The 20,898-nt window shown below is 48.2% G+C and overlaps 2 long non-coding RNA genes across 2 annotated transcripts; both read right to left on the minus strand.

Moving 5' to 3' along the window:
- Nucleotides 1–6: 6 nt before the first annotated feature.
- LOC104913440 lies at nt 7–13,525 on the minus strand. Its single transcript, XR_004161526.1, has 3 exons — nt 12,312–13,525; nt 8,459–8,650; nt 7–957 (listed from the first exon to the last, which is right to left on the minus strand). It is a non-coding gene; the product is annotated as an uncharacterized LOC104913440 (long non-coding RNA).
- Nucleotides 13,526–13,751: 226 nt separating this feature from the next.
- On the minus strand, nt 13,752–16,904 carry LOC109370256. The gene is made up of 2 exons (XR_002120237.2): nt 16,544–16,904; nt 13,752–16,119 (listed from the first exon to the last, which is right to left on the minus strand). It is a non-coding gene; the product is annotated as an uncharacterized LOC109370256 (long non-coding RNA).
- Between the last annotated feature and the right edge of the window lie 3,994 nt (nt 16,905–20,898).

Raw genomic sequence — 20,898 nt, forward strand, 5'->3', positions numbered from 1 at the left:
AGAAACCGTGCTGCAGAGCTCTGTACAGTTTTTCTTTTCATTTTCTTCTTTTCATTTTCTTCTTTCGTCTTCTAAAAATATAGCATCCTTGTCCTCACATGGTCTCTGAGAATGCACACAGTTGGAAGGGCCATGCATGAAATCTCCAGCTCACTGCAGTGTCACGCAAAGCCCACCCTCTCTGAGCACCTCCATCCTCTCGAGGCACTCTGCCATCACTGGCTGTGGTGAGCAGAGCAGAGCAAGAAGGCCGTGCAGTGGCACGCAGTGCTCAGCAGAACTGCCCAGGGAACTCAATGCTCTGCAGTGCTCACCCTCAGCACTAAATGCTTATGCAGTGTCTCACTAAGAGCTGCAGAAGCTCTGTAGCCACAAGGCACATGGTTGGACATGCAGAGGGATGTGGTGAAGACCAACAGCCCATCTTGTGACCGGGGCAGGTTGTGGATGAGCAGATGGGAGCAGCTGCTTCCTAACCCAACCGATCTGTCACCTGCAGGCAAATTTTGGTACCACCCCGCTGCTCTCCAGGAGCAGTAGAGCTCTCCCAAGCACACAGTGGTCCCATCGCTTGGCTGTGCCACTTATGGATGTCTTAGCTTGGTCCTACTAGCCACTGTTCCATGTACAAGGAGCATGTTCTTGCACATGCTGAGGTGCTGGGCTACCGAGGGGACATGCGCCGCATTTACACCAAAAGTAAATCTCTCAGTTCTCACAAAAACTGAAGTGCAGAGTCATCTTCTCCATCCTACTGAATGTAGCACTAGTTTGCCTTCCAGCATCAATTTGTGATGTGGTGCCCAGCAGCAGAGATGCAGAACACCTTCCTTCTTGGAAATCAGTGAGAAAGGCTCTGTTAAACTAAGCGTAGGCAATGGCCCTTTAAGCATTGTCTGTTTAACTGTAGCGCGATCTCTCCTGCACTCGAGTGCTTTCCATAAACAGCAAGTCATCCTGGAAGGGGAGGGAGAGGATGATAAATAATCCTGTTATTCATGCGACTGCGTTCTTTCATGAAACTGGGAAAAGGCAAAATAAAGTGGCGACTGTGAGGCTGAGAATGAAATCCAAGGCGGTGGGTTGTGTCGCTGCAGTTATTTTGGGCTACAAGAAAATCTGAGAAGAGAAAGGTGAGCAGGAAAGGTTTTAAATTCCAAGAAGCAAGCAAAGAGACGAGGAATAAAAGAACAGTTTTTTCTGCATCCCTGCTTTGTGTCTGGGATAATAGCTAGGGCCAGTGGCATCCCCGCTGCCCGCCTCTGCAGGGAGAAGGAGATGCTGGAGCTCCAGCAAGGGCAGTGGGGCAAGGAGGGGTTAGGGATGGGCAGAACCTGGGGAGAAAATCCCATGGAGCAGCAGGGAAAGAGCAGAAACCTGTTTGCTGAGGGCCTTGGGGAATGGGCCATAATGAGCTGGAGAGCTAATGTTCACTATATCCAGCTCTGCCCCTGCCCTGCCCTGCATCCCGCCGTGCCCTGAGCTGGCAGTACGGAGCCCAGGCCTCCCTCCAACCTCCTGCAGAGCCCGCACAGACAGCTGTGGGGCAGTGATATCTGAAGTCACAGCAGCTGTTTGTTGGCTGTGTGTGAGTCAGAGCCCCGTGTCCCTGCAATGCCCCTGGAAACAGCCCCATGATACTGCTGCATCACCAGATACCAGCCCGGCAGTGTGCTGGGAAAGCACACCAGTGCCTCTAAGGCTTCACACATTCATGACAGTGGTCTGGTTTCAGGACTGGGACAAGGCTGGCCACATGGCAAACATCTCCAAAAAGTGTCTCTTAGCTGTGTGGCATCAGCCCAATTCCTTATGAAAGCTTCTGCCATTGTAAAGAAGAAGGTCTCAGAGTGTAGGCATGTAGAGAGAATTCCTCTCCATGTCCTACATATTTTCATATGGGGGTTAAAAAAAAGGAGAACGTTTAAGATGTCAGCTTCTCTGCTGTTATAAATGGGGCTGGCTCCACAGAACTGCAGGTGTGTCTGTTACGTCGTCATTGTGCAAAGCTCCCAGTAAGGCAAATGGAAATCACACGTGGTGTGATGAGAGTGGTGCAGATACCTTTGTAAGTACTGCAGAATCACATGAGCCACATGTATCTTTCCTGAGCAGCTCTGCCAAACCAGCAGGTGTTTTTTACATCAGGTCCTATATTAACACGCTCCTACGTATGTCTGGTGCATCTGCTGCGTTAATGATCCTTTGGTGCGTAATGGCTGGGAGAGCTTGTGAAGTTAAATGTCATGGGCAAGAGCCCAGCCGCGGTGCATACAGTCAAATTGCTTGCACTGTTTCTGTTAGTATCACATAGTTTATTTCTCGTTTCTTCACTAAAACTTCTTTCTTCCCTCCTCTCTCTGCATTTTTTTCCTTATTTCTGCCCATTCTTTCTCTGTTCACGGTTTCCAGATCTCCCCAGTCTCTTTGTTTCCTCCCTCTTTTGCCACAGCTTTCCATCTCCCTTCAGCTGCAGCAGTGCTGGAGCAGATGGGGGCTGTGGGCAGCCCCAAGCTGCAGGACGGTCCTCTGGTGCCCTGCTGGGGGAGGACATGCCACCACTCCCACACCAGCTGCAATTCCTGACAACTCTGGAAGCAAAGAAGTGGTAGAATTTCCCAAGAGTGTCCAAAAGTTGCATAAATTCAGCTCCTGTTGAAGTGGGAGCTGGGAGCATTACTACATGAGAAGGATTTCAAAAATAGTCTTCTATCCTCCTTTGTTTGAAATTAAGATGTCAGCATTCAAACACCCATGCTAGTGTTGTATCTGTTTCCATTGCTCATGCTTTTAGTCTCATAGCCGTTGCAGTGGCCCTTCATGGAGGTCTCACCCTTGGTCTCTTGGCCTACGGCTTAGTTTTCTGCCATGCTCCGACAGCAGCCTTGCACACCAAAGCACAACAGCTGGTGGATCTCTTTTTCATGGCTTAATCACTTCCCCCTGGAGGTGTGCGGTGCGCTGTGTGGTCTTACTCAGTGCTGGCTGTCTGAGGGATGCCGGGGCAGGGTCAAGCACAGCCCAGGTTCAGCCCAGCACTGAGCCCTATGACTAACGCCGAGCCTGGAGGGCTCTGCTGACGTCACCAGGATGGACCTGCTTCTTTTCCTGGCGTTCAGCAAGCATTTCATCTTCTGGAGCCTGCGCTACCACACCCTTCCCATCACACGCTCACCCCAGCATCACACCACTCACTGCCCACTGGGTTTCCACACATCTCCTCTGACTTTCCCCAGGCCCCTCTGATCTCATAACCACATCTTCCCCGTGTCTCTGGTCCCACCCTCCGCAGGCACTGGCTGTGGCACTGCTGCTTTCCCATCCATTTGGAATTCCCCTGCAGCCCCTGAGCCACCCATAGCTGTCATCAGGAGCCTTTCACTGGAAGAGACGCTTCGCGTTGCCTTGTGTTTCTTCTCTTGGTAGTTGTGTAACCCAAACTGGCTGTCAATTTAATTGGAAATGCCATTACTCCAAAGCAGGGCCTCAGCATATGCAGCATTTGAGCGAGATAAAATAGTGATAGGGAGCCAGATGGCTCAAGAGACTGGGAATCAGCTATGGAGTCTTTAACTTCTACATCACTGCTTCAAAATGCAGCTCTGATCCACTTTGTGGTTGCAGTCCAATTTCCAGCACATGACTGGTCATGCCAGAAAAGCTTCCCCCACTGAATAGCCCCGCTCTGGCTCAAGACCTGCAGTGTATGGGCACCTTGGCCCAGCCAGGTGGGCTGCACAAGGCCTGCATGGTGACAGCAGACATGCCCGCATGTGGCTGGTGCCCAGGGACATTCAGATTGCAGGAAACATGTTTTCTTCTCCCCCAAATTGCTTTCAAGCCGTTTTTGGGAACAACCTATCAGCCTGGTCACATGGGGACTGTAACTCATCCACCCAGCAGAAGGCTTCTCAGGGCTGAGGGATTCTAGGCCAAGGGAGCGGCACTGAGAGCAAGAAGAAAGACAGAGGCATCTGGAGTGTGCCTGGGGTGAAACAGTTTGAGAACAAAATCTGGCCATGCTCACAGGAGCCAAAACCATACCAGGCTAAGCAGTGATAGTCCATTATCATGATTATTTTCTAATCTAGCTACGTATGCATTAGAAAAAAACGGGTGTCAGCAAAAGCAGCAATGAATTGGTGCTACTGGAGCAAGAGCGAAGCAATCCAGCCTTGCAGGTTTCCTTTACCAAAGCCATGACTGATAGCGCGTCCATCTCCTTGCTGGTGAAGCCTGTGCTGTATATGAAGGTAACGGAGCAAACAGCTTGACTGGTTTTCCTTGCAAGGCCTCTTGGCTTGTGCTAGGCTCTGTGTTGTCCCTCCTCAGCCACACTCACTTAAGCTGTTCTCTCCCAAGCTTCACTTGCCCCATCTGGAAAGCTGCCCAGACGTTCCCTCCCCAGATTTGGGGCCAGGACCCAAACAGCAGAGTCAGGCTCATTTCTTGGGTTGTGCCCCTCGGCTCGCTGCAGGAACCCTTCATGCCTTCCCCCTTGTTTTGGCTGCAGATTCTCCCCAGGTCTCTACGTACAACTGGCTGATGGCCATGTGCTGCCAGTGCTGCCCCAGCATCCAGCCCACCCCATGCCTGTGGCCCTGGGGCTCTGCTTCATCCCGTGAGCGGTTGTTTGGTTTATGTTCGCCTATCAGGCTGTGACCTTGAACTGGCTTCTTCCTTTAAATTCCTCCCACTTGGCTCTGCCCACACTGTCCACAAAGCCTCGCAAAGAAATGCAACTTGGAAGAAAAAACATATCCAAGAAGGAAAAAAAAAAACCTTCACAACAAAATGTCCTTCTCTCTGCCGGCAGCACTGCCTGGCTGCGGTGTTCTCAGTGCTGGTCCCCCCACTTAGATGCAGGGTCTGTGTATCTCTGCTCTCCTGGCTCTGCAGCATCAGCACCCACACAATGTGCCCATCCACTGGGCTCATCCCGGCTCTGAAGGCTGTCCAGAGCCATCACACTCCTGCAAAAATGTGATGCATCCCACATCGCTCCTATGTACCTATCCACCTTGTATCCCGTATCACTCCTATGGCATCTGCATTTATCCACCTTGCGTCCTTTATCTCTCTGTCAGTAGCTGCATTTACCCAGTGCTGTGCCCTGTGCTGAGCTCATGAGAGGCCCAGAGGTCTTCTCCTCCACTGTAAAGAGGCGAAGAACCCCCGTCCAGTCTGATTTGATAGATAGATAGATAGATAGATAGATAGATAGATAGATAGATAGGATTGTTCCTGCAGAGTGGCAGCTCCATGTGTGTGTGGAGGGGGGGTGGATAGCTTTGTACTTGCCCTTGTGATTTCATGCCAAAACCCTTTGCAAGTTCAGCTTCCTGCTTGATTCTTCTCCCATTCTCCCCAGCTACTCCTGGGCCATAATGAACAAACTGAACTCACCCATGTTTGTCCCAGCTTCATCTCCCCTTGCCCTTCCTCCTTAATGGTCAGCCTTTTGGCTGCAGGCTCCAGGCAAGTCTTTCAGAATGATCAAAATAAATGACGCCATATGCAGTGCTGTTCTCACTCTTCCCCTCAGCCTCTATTTTCAGCAGTTACTTTGGGATGATAAATAATTTACAGTGAGGCTTGGCACAGCAATGGTTAAAGGACAAAGCTGGGCTGACGCAGGAGCCTTCTGGACAGAAGTGGTTTTATAAAGTCCCATAAAGTGCTATTTTTTTCTTTAGGAAAGGAGTGGATTTTTTTTTTTAATTTTTTTAACTGTTGTGAGAACAGGAATGTTTCTTTTTTAGCCAATTCCACATACTTTTTGTTATAGGAGAAGATGCGGTTGAGGGTTTTAGCAGAGGCTAAAACAGGGGAGAACTGGATCTATTTTGGTGGCTATCAAGTGGGTAAGAAACAATCAGCCGTGCTGCAATACAGACAAGCCCTGCTCTGCAGAGAGCCCTCCCCACCTGCGCAGTGCCCCCAGGGCTGCACTGCTGGGGGTCAGCATGCAGATTCCATCCAGTTTCCCCATTTGGCTGAAATCCGTTCCTTTAATCCTGCCCTCCTGGGAGCTGAGGTCTCGTGCACTATTGTTTTTGTGTTGAAATGAAGCATTTTGATTCCAGAGGTTACTTTCAGAGCCACGGAGCCCTTCCCATCACCATCCTCTCTGCCCAGTGAGAGGTGATGCTGGTTTTTGGCACACATGGTGCTACAGACACGACGAAGGCAGTGAGGTGCTGGCAGAGGATGCCCAGAGAGGTTGAGGTGCACCAAAGTCAGACAATGGGATCTGAGCATGTGATGGAGCTGTGGGTGTCCCTGTATGTTGCAGGGAGGGAGACAGATGGCCTTTAAAGGTCTATCTGAAATGGTTCTATGACTCCGTGATACACAGTGGTCCTATTGCTTCAAGTACCCACCCAGCATTGCCCATAGTGATGGATGGGATGAGATTAAAACATGAGGGAAGAATTTTTAAGGTTAATCTGCTGATGACAAAGGATTGTCTTTGAAAATAGCATAAGGAGAGTTCTCATTGGTTATATTCCCACTTACAACAGCCTCCTTCCATACATCACTGTGCTCCCTGCGGACATCAGCACATGTCTGGGGCTTCCACAGCACAGTGGGTTTCTGGAGGGACACACAGAGCTTTTCTTCAGGACTCTGAAAGAAACACCCTTTGGGTTTGTGCTTCTGCACAGTTAGAGAATCATCAAGGTAGGAAAAGACCACTCAGATCACCAAGGGCAGCCCCAACCCATCCCCACTGTGCCCACTAGTCCACATCCCTCAGTGCCACACCTGCCCTTCTCAGCAGCCGTGGGAAATATCTCCCCTTTTAGTGGCTATTGGGATTGAAACACTCTGATTGTCAACTCACAATTTTCACTGAAAACTTTCTCACTAAATGGGAATTTTCTGACAAACGATTCAGGCAGAATGACCTTTTGTACTGCAAACAAAATGTGATGAACGTTTTTTTGTTGTCTTTTTTTTTTTTTTTTTTTTTAACAAGGATTTTCATATGACATTATGAATCCTGATGGGAGATTAGTGAGCGCGGCTCATTATCAATGTGTGGAGCATCGCAGAGGATTGGAGCTTTGAGAGATCTTCAAAACAACCGCCTGATGCCAATAAGCAATTTGAGATACAAATAGAGCCAAAAAGCAGAAACCGTGAGCTCAAGTCAGCACTGATGTAACTCCTTTTTCCCCCAAGACTACATTTGCCTAAGGAAAGTCAAGCCAGGGAGCGGATTAACTTCTAAGAAACTCAGACTGAACAAATTATGGCAATTAATTGGTGGGGTCAGCAACAAAATCATTGCAGAGGAAAAGAGGATTCATTGCTGAGGGGCTGAGAATGGAGCCTTTGCGGGACATACGGGGCAAGGTGGTGAGGCAGAGGTCGGTGAATGACCTTTCCAGCCACCAAAGCAGACCAAATATGCTTTGCCACCGCCCGCTGCTTTTCAGTGTATGCATGTAATGTTTGGAAAACAAGGGCCTGTCTGTCTCTGCTGAAACAGAAGCAACAAAATAACACTGCTTGTTAGGGAAATGCCAAAACATGGAAAGATAATTGAAACATTCAGGGTGGTTGCAAGTGGGGATAAAGGCAATAAATCCTGACAGCGCAGCACTATCTCAGGTGGGAGTTAACTGCTGGTCCAGCTCTGGCCACTGCCCTAATCCCTGGTCTGACTTTATCCACAGTGCTTTGCCCAAGGCCATGACCCCGTGCAGTGCAGAAAGGGATGCATTTGTTGAAGCAGGGAGATCTGCATCCCTCCTGCTGCCATCTGCCCTTCCTGGAGCAGTTCTGTGCTCTGTGCAGGTGCAGGGAGGTGACTGCAGGTGAAATGGGACCCAGTGGCTGCATGCATGGGGACACTGCAATGGGCACAGGGCTGCAGTGCTGCTTCTGCACATGCAGCTCACACAATTCTTCCAGAGCTTATTGGTGCCTGGGAATCCCCAGTGACTCTGAAATTGTCTTAACATGAATGCGTTCAGAATGAGGGAACCCCAGAATCCAGCTACATAGTTGGTGATATAAAAGAAGACACAGATTTTCCTCCTAGTTTCGTGCGTCATTGAAACTTGAGCAATAGAGGGGAAAACCTGGGGAAAAAATAAGAGGGAAAAGAAGAAAAAGAAAAAAGAAACAAGCCTGCAAACAAAATTAGGATCCCTGAGTCTTCTGCTTATTACATGGCAACTGAGGTATGCAATGCTGCAGAGCTGCTGGCGAGTGGCCTAGCCCTGCTCTCAGAGGAGCCCCGGAGGAGCTTTGGGAGTCCAAAGGGAATCTGTGAGTTCTGTGGGGGGAATCGTCCCATTCCTCCCCTGCTGCAGCCTGGGACAGAACCTGCTTTCCACATGGTGCAGGTACAGCTCCTGCCACACAGCACTGCAACTCGAGGCCCTGAGGCATCGCTGTGAAACCCCTCGGCTTGCTGTGTGAGTGCTGCCCTGCTCAGAATTACCTCTCTTTGGCAGAATGCAGCCATTCCTTTTTCTCTGCTGTTATAGTTGTTCTGCAATGAGAACTCAGAGTGGAGCGGCTCACAGTGCGCAGCAGTGCCTCTACCTTCGGGTGGACATGTGGATCAGATGGCACAGGATGGTTTCAGCATGAATCACACTGCCTCTGGAACCAACATTCCCATAACCTAAATCTATCACAAAGAACATAAACCACATCAGACGCCCGTTCTCGGATACTAATTTGCTAAGACTTTGGAAATCTCTTATATTAAACAGATCTCTTTATAGAAGAAGCTGCCCTCATTACACAAAGGGAGGAAAGGGACCATCTTCCATCAGGGAAGGCTGTTTAAGTTTTCCCAGCTTCCTAAAAACCATTGTCTTGTAAACTGAGCATTCCTCTGCTGCCCCGTAGACACAACAGTCCCTGTCCCGGCGCGGTGCAGGCCAGCTGTGGGCTGCCAGAGCCCTGACCCAGGCACTGTGGGCACAGCATCCTAAGGGGCAGGAGCCCTGGATTTGGGATGGATGTCCCCGACACACTATTGTGCACTGGGGCTGCAGGGTGCTGCCAGAAATGGGATTGCTTGGGCTTTTGAGTTTTTCTATCTGTAATGATCCAACTGCAAATAGCAGCGAAGTGCCAGATCCTAACACAGCATCACATCTTCCAGGGAAGGTTTGGCTTCATGTGATGATAATCCCAGGCAGTTGCGTTCAGCACCAGTGGATGATGCACAGGTCCCTGTTTGTGTCCATGCTCTGTGCTGCGTGCAGCCTTACACCCGCACATTGCAGAAGGTGCTTCTTCCCAAAGGTGTTGCATTACCAAAGCCACCGAGTCACTGAGCAAAACCATTATTGCAAATATCATTTGAAGTTAATCTTAATAAAATCCGCGGTAAATATTTATATGCACTACAAAAGTGGCTGGATGTGTTTACAGTTTGACATTGTCGGAGAGAGGATTCCATGTAGATTAGTCAGCTAATCTGCTGTAATCTGCTTAAAAAGCACCGAAATGGGTTTCTTTCACTGAATCGTGTTAGCTCTATGTACACAGTGACTTCAGATACGGAATGGATTCAGATACGGAGGACATTTCCCCTCGGGCACCGCTTGCACTGCAACACAGACACATCTCCTCCTTCCCTCAGATCCATGTTGTGGGGCCTGAATGTAACTGGAACGTGTTGGGCTCCTCTGTGCCATGTCCTCACTGTGGTGTTTGAGCAGCATGACTGAGGATACGCTCCTCCCTGGGGAGGCACCTGCAAGGGGTTTGCACGGAAATGGGCCTTCCTGAGTTGATGGTTTTGGTGGCGGAGCCGTGTAAGGTCCCTGTGCACTGGTGTGCACCATGTCAGCAGGGAGAGCACGCTGCTGCTTCTCTTCATGTTTCTAAACATTGGGATGGATGGAAGTCACCTCCTGCTCTTTACCCACCTCTCAACTTTGCCCACAAGGAAATGGCAGATCATGGCACAATGAGGCTTTCGGTTCTCAGCACAGCTCCAGCAGCTCTCTGGCTGCTCAGAGCCACATGTTTCCCATGGGCAGGGATGCAGGGCTCTGCCTTGGGCCTTCATCAGCCGCGGAACTCACTGCACGCTGCTTTCAGGCCCCAGATCCTGCACCTCCATTTTCTCCTGACCACATCTCCCCAGTGTCAGTGGATCATTTCAGTGTGGGTCCCTCTGAATAAAACATTCATTTGCAGTCCTTCCCCCCGCCCTCAGCAAGGCCTTCCCGAGCTGAATGTGGTGGCTCAGCTCCAGCGCACACAGCTGCCGTCACTGCTGCAATTCTTTTGCCTTGAGAAAAAGCATATACAATTTAATATGCTCCTGGCACAACAGCTTTTCTGTAGCAGAGGAGGCGGGTTTGTTTATGGCTATTTTGATAGGGTGGCTTTCATCCGGACACAGGTTGTGCTGCATCTCCCACCCACACAAGGCTGCCTTTGTGGGTGCCCCAGGACCTTCTCCTGCCCCGGAAGGCGGCTGTAAAAGGCCCGGCTCACTTTGGTCTGCATTTCTCTTACTTCTCTAAAAGCTAAGCCCCAGGCTGAGCGCCAGAACACAAGGCAACAGGAGAAGGTGTGATGGTGCACGGGACACGTATCCAGGACAGGAGCCATCCCATGGCAGCGCGGCCCACAGGACATCAGCAGACGGGGCTGGTGGTGCTGCCAGCAGGAGCCGCAGGGCTGGAACAGGGCCTTCCCTGGTGCAGGTGTCAGCACCAGCAGATGGAGATTCCCCTTCAGCAGCGGTTCCTGCTGCCATCGCTATGTGTGAGGCTGAGGGTGATGCGTGGACAAGCACTGCTGGGCTCAGGGAGCACCTCCAGGTGGGAGAGTCCCAACCCAAGAGCCCACAGTCTGCAACAGCAGCCGCACAGCTCTGGCAAATTGCTTGAGCTGCCCCTGGTTGGGAAGGAGAACTGGCCTGTAGTGTTTCTCAGCTGTTATGTCTGTTCTCTCTCTCTGCCGCAGTGGAAATAAATGGTGGGAGGGCTCAGCCTGCACTAATTCATGGCCGTGCTCAAGCTGAGGCCTCTGCTACTCTGTGTGCAGAACACAACTGTGAAAGTGAGAGCCGCCAGAAACACGGCCCATCATCAGATTATCTTAAACACATGGTAACGAAACAGAGTCACTCTGTAGCGTATAAATTCCACACATGTGGAGGAATGTAAAGCAGCTATTGTGCCCCCACTTTGCAGATCCATTTCACTGTTTTTCCAGTTTATCTGGAAAATACATACTGCATGGTACTGTACGTCGTATTTCACTGCTATGCACCATGATGTCTTCTAATTGAACAATCGCCATGCTTGTAGTCTAAGGGCGATACAAAAGTGCTTTCAAACAATAACAATGCATTGTCTGTATAAAGAGGATAGGGAGTAGCCGCTTCCCAGAAAGGCTTGATTTCCCCAGAGCCAGCAGTATGAACATCCAGAGAGCCAGCAACTGCAGGCAGTGCTGAGAAAGTCCCTCATCATCAGCCTGCATGCCCAACAGGCAGCTCTCACTGAGCCAGGCGCGGGCTGGCAGCACTCACCAGCACTCCCACCACAAGGGGCTTGGCCAAGGGGCACCTCCTTGGCAAATGGAGCCTTGGGGATGTGACCCTGAGACGTGAAGGGAGGGAGCTACCAGAGATCGTGCAGGAGTGCAGCATCTGCCAATTCACTCAGCGCTGCTGGCCCGCAGAGCAGCATGGCACGCCACTGTTCCATGTTTGGAGACAGTTTATGCTGGAATAGGAGCAGTCTTTTTTGTTAAAATGATTATTTTTTTTTCCTCCATGAGAATTCACGTCTTCTTAAAGAGAACTCTGCATGCTTGCACAAGGGCTGGACAACTGGGATGTTGCAGCTTGGCTGTGTGCAGCAGATCCTCTGTGCTACTATTGCAGAAGATAACATCAAAACAAGGATTAAAACAGGCCTCAGAGCCACAACAGTCACCTGTGCACCCTGAGATCAGACCAAGCAAACCCAGTGAGACATTCACGCTCTACTTTGTGCTCCCTGGCAGAGCGCAGCCTCTTTTCTAAAAGCTGCATCCAGATTTTTAGAGCTCAAAAGAATCACTCTGGTATTGGAGTTGGATCAAGCACAAAAAACATCCTCAGCCTTCACAAAAATACCAGATGGCTGCAGATGCCAGCTCCTCTGGCCAGGCAGCTTTGTCAGAGGAAAGGCCAGCTCGTTGTGCAAGCTGCATCCCCAACACAGCCCTGCTGGCAGCAGCGCCTGCACAGAAACCCTGGGAGAGGAGCATCAAAGCTCCTGTGTGTTCCCAAACGTCCACTTTGGGGGCTGTGCCATGCTCCTACCTACCGTGTTCTCTTTCTCCAGGCGGCGGGACCTGCAGGAGCCACTCTGGCTGTGAAAACACTCTTCTGAGCTTCCCAGTGCATGTGAAGGGGGAAATGAACTGCAGGCAGAGTTGCCAAATCATTGGAAACAAATCTAAAAAACATGCCTGGGCATGTTAGGTAGTTCTGTCTCTAAATGGTGAACTCTGCAATATCCAGTGTGGTTTTAGTGCTCGGTGTGTCAGCAGTGCCATGCCAAGTCAGTGCCCTCCTGCGCTGCGCTGCATGCACGTGGCACGGCGATGCACCACAGGACATCAGGCTCTTCTCAAGGACATCATCATAGTTTTACCTCTGCTCGGTATCACCTCTTTCTGCTGCTATACCGAAATGTGCACAAGGAATGAATAAGATCTCTTGCATATAGGTCAGTGAAAGGATTTCTGAACCACATGGAACTTCAGAACCACGTTGTTGTGAACCTCCCCCCTCTGTGCATGGCTCCATTTCCGAAGATCACTACTGCAAGAACAGCCAGCATGCATCAGTATTGCTTTGTTCTCTGCTCTCTGTTTTCCACCAGCACCCAAATGGGCACCACGGGGTCAGCCTGTGCCTGCCTGGGGAGCAGGGCCTCGTAGGGCTGACACCACTGCACAACTGAGGGCACTCATTGCCACAAAGGGGTAGGAATGCTGGACACTGCATGCAGTCATCTGCTGCACACACCAAAATGCGGTCAGCCAAATGGGTCTTGTAAAAAACCTGGAGGTGCAATTAGTTTCTAGTAAAAAGAAAGTCTTGTCTTTCGAAAGTCTTGGAGTCCTAAAATGGCTGCGCGACAATTAAAACCAACCAAAAAAAGAAAGAAAGTGAGGAGTGGTGAGATGCTCTTTTTGGGGAGCGTGGGCTGGTAATGTCCATCTGGAAGGACCTCAGAGAGAGTGGTCACTTTTGATTACTACATAACGTGAGTAATCTCTGGAAAGATGAGTCCTTCCCTCCTGAATCACAGCAAAGGGGGAAAATAACACACTCCAGAAACAGCAAGCTGTCAGCCCCGCTGCTGGAGCCGCCCACGAACCCTGCCTGGAGCCCAGCAGGACCACAGCACCTCCACTGGGGCAGCCCAGAGCCCGGAGTGCCCGCAGGTGGGGCACTGAATGTGCTGTGCTGACTGCTGCTTCTCAGCCAGCCGTCACTGCCAGCTCTTTAGTCCTAATGCAGCAACGTGAGGAGCTGAGAGACACCCAAAATCCCTTCGTGCTAATCTCGCAGAACTCCATTTTGGTTTCCATTACTATATATAGAGCGCTGGGATTCTCGGTTTATTTCTTGTCCCTTTGCATCTGATTATTATTTTCAGCAGAGTTCAAACTCTCTGTGATAGGCAGCTTTTAACTAGAACATAACTTCTATTCATGCAGACTTCCAGTATTAATGAACCCACAATGGCCACATATAACGTAGAAGAATTTTATTCATACTGTAATTCTATCCCATCATCCACTGCAAATATTACAATTATCTTTAAAATGTCATAGAAGATCATTTTGTTCCACTTAAAGCATAGGAAGCCTGGCGTTGAACGATCACACTTCTCTTGAATTTGCTTACATGGTCATTCAGATGTATTTTCATGATCTGCGAAGGTTTAAAGCAAAGAATCTGTTCTGTGTGTGTGCTGAAGTAACTTCTAAGTGGTGAGGCTAATAATCTGGTGAGTAACAATGAATGCATCTTGCATATTATGCAAAACACTCACAATTTTTTTACGACTACAACAGAACAGCAATAGGTTAAATAACATACAGGAGTGACCTTTAAAAACGTGTCTTAAAAGCAGCACAAGAGAATACAAAAACAGTGAAAGAAACTAGAAGTTTTACAAAGGCATACACATTTACTGATATATAGAATGGGCATCTGCCCGTGTAGATGTATGTCATAGGACTGCAAGGTTGAGAAATGTGAATGGTCGTATTTAACAACACATGCAAGAAGCATAACGTAATCGTAATAAATAGTAGCAACTAAGATACACTGACAGGGCCGCTGGAAATACTTTGAAATAAATTAAGCACCTTGGAGTGGTGAGAGGACTCTGACTGCAGCCTGGGAGCTCCTTCCCACTGCAGTGGCAGCACTGGGCAGCACGAGAGCCTTCTGCTGGGAGGCAGCAGGAAAGTGCCAGGTGAGCTTTGTTAACTCCAAAGTACACGTCAGCGTGGGTAATTTTAGACAAGTTCTTAACTAACACCTATAGTTTCAGAAGGAGGATTGCTGCCTCATTTCATTATACAACCTTTGGCATGTAAAAGGTATGGAAAGTTCCTATTTACTCAGAGTAGTGCTATCGTAAAGAAGAAATACAGTTTTGCTGCAACTAAAAGGTGGGCAGTGCTATTTAGGGTAGTGGAGATGCAGAGATTTGCAGCAGTTAGCACAGAAAACTTCTCCTTCAAAGGAAAAGCTTCCCCAGAGAAAAATTTGGATGATCCCAACCTGCAGGGCTGCACAGCAGAGCAAGGTCCAGCTCTGCAGAAGCTCTGCTCGATACCCACATCTGCACAGAGCAGCAAGAGCTGCCAGCAAGGCTGCGGGCACACAGAGCTTGCTGCAACCCCTGGTGCCTTTTGTTCTGCCATGCACATCTGCTGCAGGAGGCAGCGTTTTGGAGCACGTATTTGGCTGGTCGCACACTAAAAAAAGGCATTTGAGTTGAATGAAATGGACTTCATGTAAAAGAGTCCTATCAGATTGCTGCTCTACACCTGCCACCATCTCCTGAGCATTCCGTATAGTATTCAGAGTAGCAGCTGAGGACACTCTGGTGCAGATAAATATGTTTCAAAGCACACTTAGTTCAGTGAAGAAGTTCTCAGTGACATTTAAGGAAGCTGATGAGAACCCCATGTAAAAAAGGGAGAAATCAGATAACATTGCTCCTAAAGGCTTCATCCAACGTCTGACAAACCGCTGCCTCTTGGACTCCTCACCCATAGGCCCGGAGCTGTCTGTTTGCCTTGGCATCTCCTCAGAGCTACAAAGCAGACCCCAAAGGGCTGGTAACACAGAGGAGTAATGGCCCCTGTTTCTAAACCACAAAGTGACTCAAAAGTTCTACTTTTCCTCGGCTTACTGGAATGACTAAAATCTTTCCCTAATCGTCCCTCTTTAATTGCAGAACTGCCACTGACCACGTGGATTTTGGAAGCCTCCAGTCCCTAACCAGTGACAAGTCTTCTAGGAGTGGCAGGTAGAGGGACATCACTTTATCAAAGAAGCTTGACAAAAGGTGAGTAAGACTGACTTTGAGAATAGGTGTAAGATAATGAGGGAAAGAGACATTTGTCTGTAGTTTAAATAGTTAAAAACACAGTTTTAGCTGTACGATCCAGCAACAGGTAAAAATCTTGCCTGCAAGCCAAAAGCCTGCTCTTCCCTGAGCACTTTCCCAAAGCTAGTCTTATCCAAACAGTTGTCTTCTTTCTTAAATGATACATAAGATTTGGACTGACATCCAGTGCATGACATAACAGAAAAAATACACACGAAATGCACACCTTTTATTTTTTCTTGATAAAGCCATGGAGCTGCACACAGCTAATGTAAGTGCACGAGGTCACACAAAGGCAGCTTTCCAAAAGGAATCATTTAGACAGTGAGAGAGATGAAGCTGTTGTATCTCTGAATGTTTCTCTTGAGGATCTCAGAGCAGGGGCCGAGCACTCGTTCGAAGCGGGGCCGGTCGAGCTTCACGCACTTCAGGGGTCCACGTGCCACCACTGTGGCAGCCCGGGGCCGGTTGAGCAGCAGTGCTATCTCACCTGGGGACAGAGACAAACACACCATCACACCTCCTCTCCTTCGGAGGGTGCATATTGAGGCCACCACGCAGTTGCTTCGGTTTTAGAACGCAGCCCTTTATGTTATGTTGATAGACACTTTACATAATTCTGTTGACGGTACAAATGCATTACACATGCATAATGCATGCGTGTAAAATGCCTTTGAAAACAAATGCATTCAGACTGTTTTGCTGATTCTGGATCTGTCTCCTGTCAGCCACATTGCTGTAAACCAAGGAATAGTTCCAGCTGCCATGATATCTCTCAGTACTGCTGAAAGTAGAAGCTGACTTAGGCACAACCCCTTGTTCGTTAAAGAGTAGAACGCTAATTAAAACAACAACTAATCCATGCAATTCCAGTTGCTATTTTTCTAAGCCATATTTATGCTGAATTTTCTTACCAAAATAATCGGATGGGCCCAGCCTTCCAACCTCGACATACTCCTCGTTATCAGACCTGCGCTGCAGAACAGAGGCTGTGCCCTGGAACAGAAGAGCAGAGGAGCTTAGTGAGGTGCCCAGAGCGGTGGAGGTGCCCTGTCTCTGCAGACAACCACGGTCAGGGGATGGGATGTAAGCACTGATGGAGCTGTGGGTGTCCCACAGTGCGGGCAGTGGGACCAGGTGGCCTTTAAAGGTCCCTTACAACTCGGATGATTCTATGATAAGGTTACCTTGCTTTTCTTCACCCTGTTATCCCTTTGGGAAGCACTGAGTGCGGTGTCCCCTTTCATGGGACGTGTCTCACTCCTTTTGTTCTGCTAAGGCAGAGATGACCACCTCAGTCAATTTCTTATACATGAATAAAAATAATTGAATAATAATAATAAAAATAATAATAATAAAAATAAATAAAAAAAGGAAGATCCACCAGTAAGGCAAACTTGATTTCACTTTTATGAATGTGGCATTGTTCAGATGCAGACGTTCAGCTCACACGAGGCAAGAGGAACAGGACAGAATTCAGTAACTACTGCCCATTATGCTGTGCAGATGTATCCTTCAATATCCTTTAAAAATACGCTCTGAGTGGATGCAGAACCTTACAAGTGATGCAGGAAAGACTTTCACTGTAAGGAATACAAAGGCACTTTTCCCAGTACTGTCTTGGAACACGAATTTGTAAGGTGGCACCTAGACTTTGCTCTTCACCTGACCATTTGTTGGCTCTCGTGCTAAGATTGTTGGCAAAGGCAGTTTTTAATGCTTAGTACAACAGAAGGTGTTTTTTTAGTGGCCATTAGTGATCTGGACACCTGTGAGTCAGTTGCTTGGGAGATGGAATGTGCCTTGTCTCCACTCCCCCTATGAACTACAGTGCTCAACACGTGCCAGTACATGTCACAGCTCAGAAACACTCTATTGAAACCTTCAAAGGGGTTTGACATGCAGAAATATTCTAACCTGGAGGAAATCTTAAATTATTTGTGGCATCACAATTTTGGAAGGGAATATAGAAAGTATCTCCTTTCACTTTTCTAGGACCTGAGGCTCAGAATATTCACTACTATCTGGCAAATTACTGTAATTTGCTTACTTCTGAACAAGCACTACTTAAGGTGCTGAGATGCTGTTGTATTCCATCACGTCCCATTTCATAACAGGGTTATTTTTAAGGCTGTGTAATTTATGAATTGCTGGGCCACTCTCTAGGTTAATTTGTAATGTAACCTTCCTGTGCTACACAAATGAAGAGGGACATCATTTCTGATGATGGCAGGAACCAGAGCCAAGAATAGTGGGCAAGCACCATCTCATAGCTACTAAGCATCTGATGGCTTTTATATGTACTTGGATGTACATCATATTAATCTGACACATTATAAGTTATAATTTCTCATTTTGCCCATTAGTGGTAATCAGTGCTGAGTGTAAATTACTAGATATCACACTGTCACCGCATTATGTGGGCCACGACAATTTACCATTCCACCCCACCTCCCCTGCGCCGTATCAGCATAAAAAAAAAACCTGAATAAACACCAGGACTGTAAACCCTGGTCCACTTGAAAACAAATCCAAAATTCTTCTTGGTTTCAGTGTTTTCATTCTTGATGTGGTGAACAGCTGATGGTACGAGGCACAGAACCACGTGCTTGGCACAACCTGCACGAGCTGGGCACCTGAACTGGGAGACGTTGTTCCAGTACCGGCTCCCAGGTGCTCAGAAATAAGCCAAACACAGGGAGGGAGGTTGGCTTCGGAGTTCTGAGGAGATAGCTTGAGGTTAAGGCATGCCATGCACATAACACTGCCCACAGCCCGTGTGAGGATATCCAGGAGAGTAACTGACAGAGCTACATGTAAGAAAGTGATTTGGTGCCTGTCAAGTTTCCAGGAAGAATTCCTTATCCTTGATATAACTAAGTTGTTTCGCCAAAGCTGCTGTTTTCCAAGCTCTTCCAGTAAATCTGCAAGGGGATGAAAGCGCAACGATGGTGTCATGAGTTTTGTTATTTGCATTTCCTGCAATCGTTCAGAACAGAACACGTGGGGAACAATGCAATTACTAATCTCTCCCTGGCCACGCTTCAGATCAGGTGTATCTCATGGGGCCCAACTCAATGCTGTTCTTGTCTGAGCTTTGCAGTCGGGATCAGCTTCAGAACCGCTTCCAGCCCCTGTCCTCTGCTCAGTCCCCATCTGGAGCCTGGCAAAAGCCTAACCCCTTGACCTAAATAGCTGTCTGCAATCCACGTCTTCACTTCTTTCCCAAACTATTCTTTTATTACAGATGTTTTATTTGATATAACAACAAAAAAGTCTCTTAAATAATCACACTGACTGCTCAGGTCAAATGAGAAAAGGTGTCGATTCCCCACTGCTCACCTTGAGCACGCTGCCATAAAGGTAATCACAACATCAAGCAATATTGCTTTCATCTCCCCTTGTGTCAGTTTTTACAGCGGTTAATATTTTTCTGACAGGGCCTGTATGATATAGGGTTTCAATAAGTCAGTCTTCTGAAGCAATTTCTTCCACTGCTCCACTACAGTTGGGCTTTTTAATCCAAGAAACACCATGCTATCTGTTGGAGGAGGACAGATGTGTCTGGCCTCCACAATAAACACTCAGCTTGGCAGAATAAAGCAATGCATATTCCAGATACATATTTTTCCACTCTTGTTTTAGCAGTCACATTGGCTCTTCCCATTGCCCAGTGAGAATGGGTCTATCACAGAGCAAAAGAAGTTTCCTGACTCCTGGACAGTGAGCACACACTGTAAGCCCCACTGCCCGCTTGGCCCCTGCACGAGGCACAGCCCCATCCTGCCCCATAGGAAGGCCGTCCCCACCTCCAAACAAAGATGTACTTAGCACTATCTATCCATACCACCTTCACTTTAGATATCTCATCTCTGGAAACAACACCACTCTTACTGGGTTAGAGGAAGAGTTCAATGGTACGTGAACAGAATGTATGTATGAACAGTACCAACAGTACCAACAGAGCAGGACAAAACTAGAATAATACAGAACTGTTATCGATATGCTTAATGAAGTTCTCATGCCACATTATTTAAGTGCTGACCCCCATCTTTGCTCTCATCACAGGTTTTGTGGGTGTATTTCACTTTAGTTTATTTCTCAAATCTTTCTAATGCAATTTTTGAGCTTTCTGTCCTTATGCCAGAGCAAACCCCGCCTCACATACATGGTATCACTCAGTAAGTCTCCAGGGTGCTGTCCTGGAGGTACAGACGTTATCTAACAAGGATTCAAGGGGCTTATCGCTCTCAGCCCCGACAGCATTTGGTCTCAGCGGAAGAGATTCCCCCTTAAACAGCACACAGAAACTGGCAGGATCCAGCTCTGTGAAACAAACTGCACAATCCCAGATTTGCAGGATCAGGCTGTTTAGTGCTGCTCAATTTAAAACGCTGTCTCGTACACAGCGAGTCATTTCAGCCTCCTACGCTGCAGAGCAGAACTTTCAGAGCACGTGCTCAAACACTGTGAAGAAGTTTGACACCATTAAATAAATCAGCACTTTGTGATACGAAACTGAAAGCAGACAGGCATGTCTTTCTCCTAGCAGACACTTGGGAGTGAAATGATCTTCAGTGGATCCAGGAATATTCCCTTTCAGTCACTGGGGAGTGCCTGCATTCGCAGGAACCGATATCACTAAGCTCCCCTCCTCTCCTCCGAGTAAATACAGGCATCCTATTGCAAAAACAACAGGAGTAGCAGCTCCAAAAGCAATGTGCCATCAGCACTCTTTGGCAGCCTCACCCCACGCACCTGCTCACTCCCCCTGAACAGTTCTGCCGTGGTGCTGAGAGCACTTATTCATGTCTTTCAAGTGCATCAGCAGTTTGCTTTGTAAAAATTTATGGCTTGGATATGGCACCATAATTTAAGATATAAAAAATAAGGTTTATAATCCATGCGCTCCCACCCTCTCCAAAGTAATGAGATTTTGATAGATGTTTCACTTTTAAACTCTCAGACCGTGTGGGTGAGGGAGACACCTGGATCAACGTGAAGATTCCCATGCCTGATCCTGCATGTACTCAGTAGTACAGACTACTTCTGGAGCTCTATTTTTACATTTAAGTGCAAATCCTGTAGCCAGGAGTTGGCCTGAGTAGCCTGGCTATAAAAGGCAAGTGTTCAACAAGATGGTCAGAGGGGAAATCCTGTAGTTTTTTTTCTCCATTCCAGCAGAGGAAGCTCAGAGGATCAGATGGGATCGCTCCCAGCAGCACGACACGGCACAGCACTGGGCACCAATGAGTGCTGGGTATCAGGG

Source organism: Meleagris gallopavo, chromosome 16, assembly GCF_000146605.3.
Source record: "Meleagris gallopavo isolate NT-WF06-2002-E0010 breed Aviagen turkey brand Nicholas breeding stock chromosome 16, Turkey_5.1, whole genome shotgun sequence".
NCBI lineage: Eukaryota > Metazoa > Chordata > Aves > Galliformes > Phasianidae > Meleagris > Meleagris gallopavo.